At 41.8% G+C, this 11,932-nt stretch overlaps 2 protein-coding genes and 1 pseudogene across 3 annotated transcripts in view; 1 reads left to right on the plus strand and 2 right to left on the minus strand.

Moving 5' to 3' along the window:
* Positions 1 to 11,932, minus strand: part of LOC121826529 (cytochrome P450 3A25-like) — a 319,487-nt gene that overhangs the window by 261,881 nt on the left and 45,674 nt on the right. The window lies entirely within an intron of this gene.
* LOC143270520 (uncharacterized) overlaps positions 1 to 11,932 on the minus strand; it is a 146,912-nt gene that overhangs the window by 41,468 nt on the left and 93,512 nt on the right. The gene's annotated exons all lie outside the window — the stretch shown is intronic.
* Positions 1,939 to 11,616, plus strand: LOC121825459 (glyceraldehyde-3-phosphate dehydrogenase-like; annotated as a pseudogene).

Consider the following 11,932-nt stretch of genomic DNA (forward strand, 5'->3'; position numbering starts at 1 on the left):
GTGTTTGTTAGAAAAGGTGACAACAGCTGAGGCAGAGTCAGCACCTGTCCCAGGACTCCACTTTACAAATGGGACAGGATGAACTGCTGTTACACTGCTATCCAGTGAGTGACAGCCTCAGAAGTCATCAACTACCATGATGAGAGGAGGTAGGGAAAGCCTCATGGCTTTCTGCTTTCTGGTCAATCCCACTTCAAGGTGTGTTTAATGATGGTGAAGGGACAGGTTGGAGGGCAAAATTTCAAACAGCTCTGTTCCCCAAGCCCCGGGTACTGCAGATGGCACAATACAAGCTCATGATGAGAGACTCTTGATGATAAAGTCAGTCTCAGAAATGATAGACCAGTATTTGAACTGTGTACGTATGGCCTGAGTCTGCCCCTTCCCCATGTCCTTCCTCTTCTCAGCAGTGAACTTCTGTAGAAGGCAGGATGATTGGATGGGAAGTTGTCCCCAGGCAAGGATGATAACTGTAGCCTTCAGGCACCTTCCGTAATTACCCAAGCTGGGAGGTAGGTTCTCAGAGTGAGCCGACCAGGCAGGAGAGGCTCTGAGTGGGCAGATGACTCCCTCACTGAAGGTTGGAACAGACAAAGGGCCAAGACAGGCAGGGCTGGTATTAGCATGCAGGACAGGCTCCTGTGGCTCTCACAGAAGGTGAAAATACACACTCTCTACAGGCAGGCAGAGGTGAGGGAGCTAGGGGCAGCTGGGAGTTTACTGCCTGCACACTCTGAATCTAAATCCCCCTCCCTTCCTTCCCAAGCCAAGTTCTTCATTGGCTTCCCATTTTAACCCCTTTCTGTCCTGGTAATGCATAGAAAAAATGTTAAGGATACATTATGTTTTTAAAAAATTATGATTTTGTTTACACACACACACACACAAAACAAAACAAAACAAAACAAAACATGGATTTTGGTCATTTCTGTTCAATGGTTACAAATACTTGCCATCATTTAAGAGAACTGGTTACAAATTATTATTGGTTAAGATAAGAAATGAAATGACCTAGCAGATGCCATAACAGGCTGCTCAGTCTTCTCTCAGAGATCGGGCCTCAATTTCAGTTTCCTAAGACTGAGCAAGCAGTCTCTGAGAGGGCTGTGAACAAAAGACATAGTCCTTGCAGTAGCTCCCTTTCTGCACGTACTCTGACTGCTCAAAGTTCAGCCAGATGTTTACTGTCTGGGACCCCTCACCAACTTAGAGTTATATGCATGAGTCAAGGACTGAGCCCAGACCACTCAGCCAGCCCCCACAGTCAGTATGTGCTAGGCCAGCCAGCCCTCATGGCAGCTCAAGGACAAAGCCTGGGACTTGTGCTGGACTGCCCCCAAAGTGATAATTGTAACCACCAACCAGTAAATTCAAAGGTTACATACCCTCACCCAATTAAAAGAGAACAGGGATAAAAATAAACCAATCCAATTTGCACCCATGCAAAACCCCCAACAACTCCAACTGCCATGAAGGGTTTGTGGTTTTTGCCTTTAAGAAGCTAGCCTCACAAAGAAAGAGCAACTCCTCCCTGCCTCACTGTATTGGGAATAGGAATGAGTTCCCTGTCTAGACTTGTATCTACAGAATAAACCTTGCTGTTGCATTCTGGACACCTTTGGTCTTCGGTGGTCTCTTTGGGGTCACAATCTGGGCATAACAAGAAAAAACTGGATCAAATTTCAAGCAGAGGCTAACTCAATGAATTAAATAGAAAAAAGGGTATTTTAAGATGTAATATGTTTATAAAAACTTAAAGGCTTAAGTATGTCGTGAGAGATTGAATGCATTCTGTATTGGGTCTGGAGAAGTAGTTTAAGATATAAAAATATGGAACTTTAACACTTAAATAAGTTATGAGATTTGGGCTCTCTGCTCCTCCCTGTTCCAGAGACAGCTGCATTTTCTGTGCAGTGCCAGCCTCATTCCTGAGACACGATGGGGAAGGTCGGAGTGAACGGATTTGGCCAATTTGACGCCTGGTTGCCAGGGCTGCCTTCTAGTCTGGCAAAGTTGATATTGTTGCCATCAGTGATCCCTTCATTGACCTCAACTACATGGTCTACATGTTCCAGTATGACTCCACCCATGGCAAGTTCAACAGCACAGTCAAAGCTGAGAACGGGAAGCTGGTCTGTAGTGGGTAGCCATTCCAGTTTGGATCCGGAAGCTCCAACCCCCATTGAGACTCTGGCAACTGTCACGCCTACGAGGCGGGGCGAGGGGAGGTGCTGGAAACCTAGGAGCTGGATGGGCAAGCGCTCGCTCTGGGCGCGCTCTCTGCGCCTGGACCCTGGATGGTGGAGATTGATTGTGCAGAGCTCCAGAGAACACCGCTGGATTGCTACACGCCTTCCCCAGACCCCCGCGACCTATCCATTCTTTCATTTGTGAGTCATCCACTAAATAAATCTTACTTTTAACTACGTGGAGTGGCCTTTATAATTTTCCCCAATATCTGGCGCCCACGTGGGTCAAATTCCAAAGGTCTGGGCGGCTCCTGCCCTCAGCCTGTTCCCCGGCTGGCGGGTACCTAAACCCGCCTTCAAAGTTCCATATAACCAGTCCATTCCCGACAAGGGGAGCAGCTAGTCCGGTCTCAGCTCCCTAGCTTAGCCCCGAGACCAGTGAAAAACCGCTGCGAGTGAGGTATCCGCACCCGGCTCCCGGCCATCCCGCCATCTGCCTCCAGCTTGCCGCCAGCCAAGGTCACCAGCAGGCCCTGCTTTGGAGCTGTACCAGCACCGCCTGCTGGTTGAAAAGCGCTACTACACCCCCCATACCACAGAAAGGTAAGATAAGCAAACCAGCATTTTATTTCAAGTAAAAGTACTTGATAATTTTACATCTTAAAATTGACTAACAAATTTTGAGTAATTCTTGTAATATGGCTGACAACATTACCTCACAAGAATTTAAAAACCTTTTTGCCTGTATGATGAATGACATTCTCCTGGAAATATATGACCTTCCTCAGGCATATTTGGCCTGTACCATTTTGGCATTCATCGTAATAATTCACACAGTGTTCAAACACTGCTTTAATAATAAGAACAGAGATGAGTCATTATTGGGACTGATACAGGCTTTAAAAGATAGCAATGAAGACTTACAGAAAAAGAATCTCTTTCTGGAATCTGCTTTCAAAGATAGCAATGAAGGCTTACAGAAAAGGATTCTCTTTCTGGAATCTGCTTTAAGAGATGGCAATGAAGACTTACAGAAGAAGAATCTCTTTCTGGAATCTGCCTTCAAAGATAGCAGTGAGGGCTTACAGAGAAAGATTCTCTTTCTGGAATCTGCTTTAAGAGATGGCAAGGAAGACTTACAGAAAGAGATTCTCTTTCTGGAATCTGCTTTCAAAGATAGCAATGAAGGCTTACAGAAAAAGATTCTCTTTCTGGAATCTGCTTTAAGAGATAGCAATGAAGACTTACAGAGAAAGAATCTCTTTCTAGAATCTGCTTTCAAAGATAGCAATGAAGGCTTACAGAAAAAGATTCTCTTTCTGGAATCTGCTTTAAAAGATAGTAATGAAGGCTTACAGGAAAAGATTCTTTCTCTAGAATCTGCTAATCAGGATTTACAAAACAGGCTTGTACCCAAAATTGATTTTATTGATAATAAATATGAATATCTAATGGATAGAACACTAACTCTCCAGAGTGAAGTTATGGCTACTCAGACATTGCATAAGGAAGAAAGATTATCATTAATTGATAAGATAAGGTCCATGGAATCATGTGCTTCTGAGGAAAATAAAATTGTCTATGATTCCATGAGAAATCTGGAGTCCCTTGCAAGAGAGGAGGTTCACTCCCTAGAACAGACCCTAGGTGCTCGTTTGCAAGCCCTAGAAGAAACTCTCAGTAAACATGACAAGGGAACTAATAAGCAGAAGGTCAAGACCATAGAGGTTGTAACATCTCCAAACAGCTCTCATACAATGGCTTATCCTGTTATCGTCCATGAGAAGCCAGCAGATGACACACACCCCGAGCCATATATGACATATACATTACAACCAATTTCAACAAGGGACTTTAAAAATATAAAGGAAGCAGTAGTTACGTATGGGATACAATCCACATACGTAAAACAAATGTTAAATTCATGGTCTACCTCACATAGAATCATCCCAGATGACTGGCATCAGTTAATTTCAGCTGTTCTAGAATATAGCCAGCAGCTACAGTGGAAGAGCTGGTTGAGAGAAGAGGCAAAAAATTTAGAACAACAAGGTAAACTCAGAGGTTTTGTGATCTCCCAAGATCAAATACTTGGTGAGGGATGTTTTGCTGACAGGAATGTACAAGCCACTTATGATGAGCATACAATATCCCTATGCCGTACAGCAGCTCTAAATGCTTGGGAAAAAATTCCAGAACCTGGAAAACCAACTGAGGTATACACAAAGATATTTCAGGGACCACATGAATCTTTCACTGATTTTTTACAAAGGCTGAACACAGCTATAACAAAAGCTATATCAGATAAAGAATTAAGAAAAGTATTAACTGAGTCCTTGGCATTCGACAATGCTAATGCAGAATGCAGAAGAATACTTACACCACTAAAGATCAGATCAGCTCCTTTGGAAGAATGGATTCAGTACACTAATGGTGTTCAGTCTCTTAACTACAGTAATGAGGCTTGGATAGGAGAGACAAATCCCAGAGGTGAAAGAAGGCCCCGTGTTACCAAATGTTTTAAGTGTGGTACACCAGGGCATATAAGTAAAAACTGTACGTGGGGTACTCCTAGAAGTAATACTCCTTCTAGGAATAGCCTAAACAGGAGACCCCAACCACCTCCTGGATTATGTAGAAGGTGTGGCAAAGGCCAACATTGGACCAATGAGTGCAGATCAAAAATAGATATACGAGGCAACCCTTTACTGACGGGAAACGCCTCAGGGGGCCTCTTGCAGGCCCCCAAATCAAATGTAGTACGAACATTCCCAGCCACTGTGGAAGAAATTCCTCTCCAGGACAACTGAATAAACCAATGCTTAATGTAAAAACCGATACTGCAATGGATGATAAAACAGCTTTGATAGATGGATCACAGTTTACAAAGAACACTGTAAAACAAATATTTTGGCAGACTTCCATAAATGAACAAAGACCAAAGCTTAGAATTCGAATTAATGGCCTGGTTCTGGAGGGCCTGGTAGACACAGGTGCAGATGTGACTATAATTACACCAAAATCATGGCATCCGAATTGGCCTCTTCAAGAGGTAGATGTCCAACTGTTAGGGATTGGCACCCTATCTCAGATAAAACAGAGTTCGAGATGGGTTGAATGCATAGGGCCAGAAGGACAGAGAGGAAGGCTGAAGCCATATGTAGCAAATGTAGCAGTAAATCTTTGGGGCCGAGATCTGTTACAACAGTGGAATACCCAGATTAAAATTCCTACACTTTCAGAAAAGGAATACAGACCAATGCATGTTTCTAGGAATAATATCATAACATGCTATAAAAATCAGTCACCAACCATTCAGGCTGTTCACAAACAGAGCACGACTGTTGTTGAACTCTCAGAAGTACCAACTGCCTTACCTTTAAAATGGCTAACTAATAAACCTGTCTGGGTTGGACAATGGCCTTTGACAAAAGAGAAGCTACAAGCTTTAGAACAGCTGGTTCAAGAGCAGTTAAATGCTCAACACATTGAAGAATCTACCAGCCCTTGGAATTCTCCTGTATTTGTTATTAAAAAAAAATCTGGTAATTGGAGAATGCTGACAGATCTGAGAGCTATTAATAAAGTAATTCAGCCAATGGGCTCCCTACAGACTGGGATCCCCTTGCCCTCTATGCTACCAAAAGAATGGCCTATAATAGTTATTGACTTAAAGGACTGTTTCTTTACCATACCCTTACAGGAAAATGATAGAGAAAAGTTTGCCTTCACAGTACCTAATTATAATAATTCTCAGCCAGTCAAGAGATATCAATGGAAGGTCCTCCCACAGGGAATGTTAAACAGCCCTACTTTGTGTCAATACTTTGTGCAGAAACCATTAGAGATAATTCGTGTAAAGTTTCCACAATCCATAATTTATCACTATATGGATGATATCCTATTAGCTGATCCAAAGTTAGATACATTAGAAAGCATGTTTGAAGAAGTAAAAAAAGTTTTGCCTCGCTGGGGACTGCAAATTGCTCCTGAAAAAATACAAAGAGGAGATTCTATTAATTACTTAGGATATAAGATAGAGCTACAAAAAATTAGACCCCAAAAGGTACAACTAAGAAGAGATAGATTGAAGACTCTTAATGATTTTCAAAAGTTATTAGGAAGCATTTCCAACTTACTGGGTATCATGGGAATACCCAAAGATGGACTAAAAAATTTGGCTAATACTCTAGAAGGGGACAAAGAATTAAATAGTCCAAGAGAATTATCAGCCGAAGCTGAGAAGGAATTGGCTCTAGTAGAAAAGACAATTCGAGAAGCACATGTGGATCGTGTGGATCCAGAACTTAAATGCATTCTTGTCATATTCCCTTCCAGACATTCCCCAACAGGTATTTTGATGCAGAGGGAAGATATTATATTGGAATGGATATTCCTACCACGTAAACCAAATAAGAAATTAAAGACTTATATAGAAAAGATCTCTGATTTGATTCAAAAGGGTAAATTAAGACTTCGCCAGTTGACAGGAATGGACCCAGCAGAAATTGTAGTACCATTAACTAATGAGGAAATTTCATCACTATGGAAAGATAATGAATACTGGCAGAGAGCCTGCAGTAACTTTTTGGGAGAGATTAACAACCACTATCCCAAAAGCAAGAGAACAGAATTCATAAAGAAGACTGAATGGGTCCTTCCTCACATTGTACGACAAAAGCCAATTTCTGGAGTCCTCACATTCTACACTGATGCAAATAAATCAGGGAAAGCAGGATATAAATCAGGAGACTTAAGTAAAGTGGTACAAAGTCCATATAGCTCTGTACAAAAGGCAGAACTGTATGCCATTCTTATGGTACTGATGGACTTCACAGAACCCCTCAATATAGTCACTGACTCTCAATATGCAGAGAGAGTTGTTTTACATATTGAAACTGCTGAATTTCTTCCTGATAATACAGAATTAACTTCATTATTCATACAATTGCAGGAAATCATCAGAAAAAGGGAACATCCTATATATATAACACATATCAGATCCCATACAGGTCTACCAGGACCTTTAGCACAAGGTAATGATGAGATTGATCAGTTACTAATAGGTAATGTGCTAGAAGCTTCAGAATGTCATAAGAAACACCATGTAAATAGCAAAGGTTTGAAGAAGGATTTCTCCATCACTTGGCAACAGGCTAAGGATATTGTGAAAAAATGTCCTACTTGTTCCATCTATAACCAAACTCCATTACCTGCAGGGAGTAATCCAAAAGGTATACAAAGAAATGAAATTTGGCAGATGGATGTGTTTCATTTTGCAGAATTTGGAAGATTAAAGTATGTACATCATACCATTGACACCTATTCAGGATTTCAATGGGCAACTCCTATGAGTTCTGAAAAGGCTGATTCTGTGATTACACACCTATTAGAAGTTATGGCCATCATGGGAATACCTGTACAAATTAAGACAGACAATGCCCCAGCATATGTCTCCAATAAAATGAGACAGTTCTTTGCTTATTATAATATAAAGCATGTTACAGGTATACCACACAATCCCACAGGCCAAGCAGTCATAGAGAGATCCAATCGAACTTTAAAGGATATGCTAAATAAACAGCAACAGGTAACAATGACTCCTAGAAATAGACTGCATAGTGCTTTATTAACCTTGAATTTTCTCAATGCTAATGAGAAAGGAACAACAGCTGCGGAGAGACATTGGACGATAGACAAAACTCCTGAGCTAAACCAACCAGTTTATTTCAAGGATGTGCTGACCTCAGAATGGAAACCTGGATATGTTCTACGTTGGGGAAGGGGTTTTGCCTTTGTTTCTGCAGGAGAAGAAAAGCTATGGATACCAACAAAATTAATAAAAATCCGATTCGAACAGGAAAAACCCCTTGATGAAGAGAAGTAAAAGATCATCCACCAATGTGACATCTCTACAAGTTGTAAGAAAAATTTAACAATCAAAGGGTGGGGTAGGGTTCTGTTTTTGTCTTTCCAGGATAATGGAAATACCCATCTTCCAAAACTCATAAGGCCTTGGATATCCGGATGTTTACAGCAGAAAGGAAGAATCTATTGGTACCAATCTACACATGGTAAAATCTCACTGTCTAACATCTTTCTCTCTATCAATCTAGAAAAGTTGTGGTTCCAATTCAATTATAGCCAAGCTGGCTTTGGAGATGGAATTGGCTCACTCCTTCTCTAAACCCAAGCATATTGCTAAAAGAAAAGTTTAAGAGATTCTTCAGTCCCACATCAGAAGAGCCCTCTGGTATGAGACAGAAGGAAACCAATAAAAAGGGACCATTGTCTTCTAATTCTAATTCTCTCCATGCTTACTCTTGATTTCTCAGAATCCTTTCTTACATGCTATGTCCTCTTTAAATCCAAACCTCCCATTTTTGATAACAAATAAGTTTTTCCAATAGCAATCTCAGAAGTCACAAGAAGGAAGATGGGGCCCCAACAACAACAACTCTACCCAATCCAGAATGATGCCATGGTAATCATCATCATACTACACTTCTTGCCAGAATTTCAGACAATCTTACCTATTACTCTAAAACTTGCTGCAGAACCTACAGTTAGTCTAACTGAGATTTAACTATCTGAGCTTTCTCACAGTACCCAACAGAGATAACATCACCCCCTAAACGGCAGGAAGCAATTCTAAGAAAACGACGCCCCTTCTCCCTTAGGTTTCATAATTCTCAGGGTTATGGATGACGGTTGTAGGGTTGGGGGTGGAAGAAAATATTAACTCAGTATTGTAAAAAAAAAAAAGGGGGGGGGGCGGAAGAAATGGAACGGATAGGTATAAGATATGATGGTAAATCATTGTATATACTAGTAAACAAACTTGGTAAAATAGCAACCTTAGACAATTTGCACTGTAATTTGTACTGTTACAGATTCTTATATGTTGATACAAATGTAAACTATTTTTATACTCCTGTTTAAGATAATTTGTATATTGATACAAATACAGAACTATATTTGTTATAATGTACATATATTTCTACTCTTATTTGAAACATTTTTATATTGATACAAATGTAAATTTATATCTGTCATACTTTATATATGTTCTACTTCTGTTAGGATATTTGGTATATTGATATATATTTAAGATTATTGTCATATTGCATATCGCACTATATATTCCTACCTCTGTTATAAATATCTTGTGTATTGTCACAATTTTGAAGTCATTGTTCTTCACCATACATTTGCTTATAGACTGTTTACCTTATTTACGTGAAGCCTTAGTCCTTAGGTTATTTCGGTAGATAAGATTTATAGATTTATAGTCGCCTATGCCTGTCATCTCTATAGTTACGTTAGTTAGGTTATCCAGATTTACAGATACATAGGTCAGATGGACAGGTAATCTTCAAACACTTCATAGACCTAGAGAATATGGCATTTAAATAACTTAGAATTCTGTTGACGTGAGGCACAATTGCTCCTGGCTGCACCAATTGATCCCGAGAGAATGTTGGGCTTCTAAGACATTTCCATTTGGAAGTTTGTCTTTTTGGCACAAAATGGCCTACGGGGCAAAGAACTGCCCTTGCCTTGATGGCTGACAGTACAAATGCAATGCTGTCCTTTCTGGACAAGCGGGACACAAGGAAAGCGACCACTGTACTCTGCCAAGACAGGGTAAGATGGTCTTTCAGAAATCCTGCTTCTGAAAATGGTCTGTCAGATACTCTAGGCCTGTAGCCAATTTGAATGCACCAACAATGCTGAGAAACATTAGGTGACTGTCCAGGCTGCCAGCTGTCTTGGTCTACTCTTGCAAGATTCCCGAAGTTGCTTGCATCCGTCTACCATTTCTCAGGTACCATTATGTTCCTTCTCAGGTCTTTGATGGGATTGAAGACTAGCAGTTATAGTTACAACTTAGTATATATAATATCTTAGATAGAACATATTAAGTATTAGATTCAGGTTCTTTAGGATAGGACACCTTTGAATGATCTTTATAACATGCCGTTTACCTATGCTCTATACTTCTCTGGATTTTAGAATGTGTTTCTTGCTTGATATTGTTTGCATTGGTTGTAGTTACATCTTATCTAGGTCATTATCCCTCATTATTTCTGGACAATATTTGATAACCATTCCTTTGTATATAGTCTTGTATTAGTTTAGAACCTTCTTATTTAGACAAAAAGGGGGAGATGTAGTGGGTAGCCATTCCAGTTTGGATCCAGAAGCTCCAACCCCCATTGAGACTCTGGCAACTGTCACGCCTACGAGGCGGGGCGAGGGGAGGTGCTGGAAACCTAGGAGCTGGATGGGCAAGCGCTCGCTCTGGGCGCGCTCTCTGCGCCTGGACCCTGGATGGTGGAGATTGATTGTGCAGAGCTCCAGAGAACACCGCTGGATTGCTACACGCCTTCCCCAGACCCCCGCGACCTATCCATTCTTTCATTTGTGAGTCATCCACTAAATAAATCTTACTTTTAACTACGTGGAGTGGCCTTTATAATTTTCCCCAATACTGGTCATCAACTGGAAGGCTATCACCATCTCCCAGGAGCAAGATCCTGCCAATATCAAGTGGGGTGAGGCTGGTGCCCAGTATGTTGTGGAGTCCACTGGTGTCTTCACCACCATGGAGAAGGCTGGGGCCCACTTGAAGGGCGGGGCCAAAAGGGTCATCATCTCTGCCCCTTCTGCTGACGCCCCCATGTTTGTGATGGGTGTCAACCATGAGAAGTATGACAACTCACTCAAGATTATCAACAATGCTTCCTGCACCACCAATTGCTTAGCCCCCCTGGCCAAGGTCATCCATGACAACTTTGGCATTGTGGAAGGACTCATGACCACAGTCCACACCACCCAGAAGACCGTGGATGACCCCTCTGGGAAGCTGTGGCGTGATGGCCATGGGGTTGCCCAGAACATCATCCCTGCATCCACCGGTGCTGCCAAGGCTGTGGGCAAGGTCATCTCAGAGCTGAACGGGAAGTTCACAGGCATGGCCTTCTGTGTTCCTACCCCTAATGTGTCTGTTGTGGATCTGACATGCTGCCTGAAAAAAAGCTGCCAAGTACGACGATATCAAGAAAGTGGTGAAGCAGGCGCCGGAGGGCCCACTAAAGGGCATCCTGGGCTACACTGAGGACCAGGTTGTCTCCTGAGACTTCAACAGTGACCCCCACTCTTCCACCTTCCATGCTGGGGCTGGCATTGCTCTCAATGACAACTTTGTGAAGCTCATTTCCTGGTACAACAATGAATTTGGCTACAGCAATAGGGTGGTAGACCTCATGGCCTACATGGCCTTCAAGGAGTAAGAAGCCCGCCCTGGACCACCCACCACAGCAAGGACAGCAAGAGAGACCCTCCGCTGCTGAGCAGTTCCTGTCCCATCTCAGTCCCCGATACTGGGCATCTCCCTCACAGTTTCCATCCCAGACCCCCAGAACAACAGGACAGGCTTAGGGAGCCCTACTCTCTTGAACACCATCAATGAAGTTCACTGCACCCATAATAAAATAAGTTATGAGATTTGAATATAAATAAAGTTTATATGGGGTCTAAGATATAATGGTTTAAGGTATGGGAATATAAAAAGAATATTTTGGGAAGAAGGAAAATATATGAAATGCAACTTCACTTAGATAAAGTTTCTAATGAAGCAGAGGGCTAGATTTCTGACTTAGGAGGATCTACCTAAAGGCTTCCATTATGAGAACAGAGGTTCATGGAAACGGCACCTTGGTTTCAAGCCACTTTTGGGT

This window comes from Peromyscus maniculatus, chromosome 23, assembly GCF_049852395.1.
Source record: "Peromyscus maniculatus bairdii isolate BWxNUB_F1_BW_parent chromosome 23, HU_Pman_BW_mat_3.1, whole genome shotgun sequence".
Lineage (NCBI taxonomy): Eukaryota > Metazoa > Chordata > Mammalia > Rodentia > Cricetidae > Peromyscus > Peromyscus maniculatus.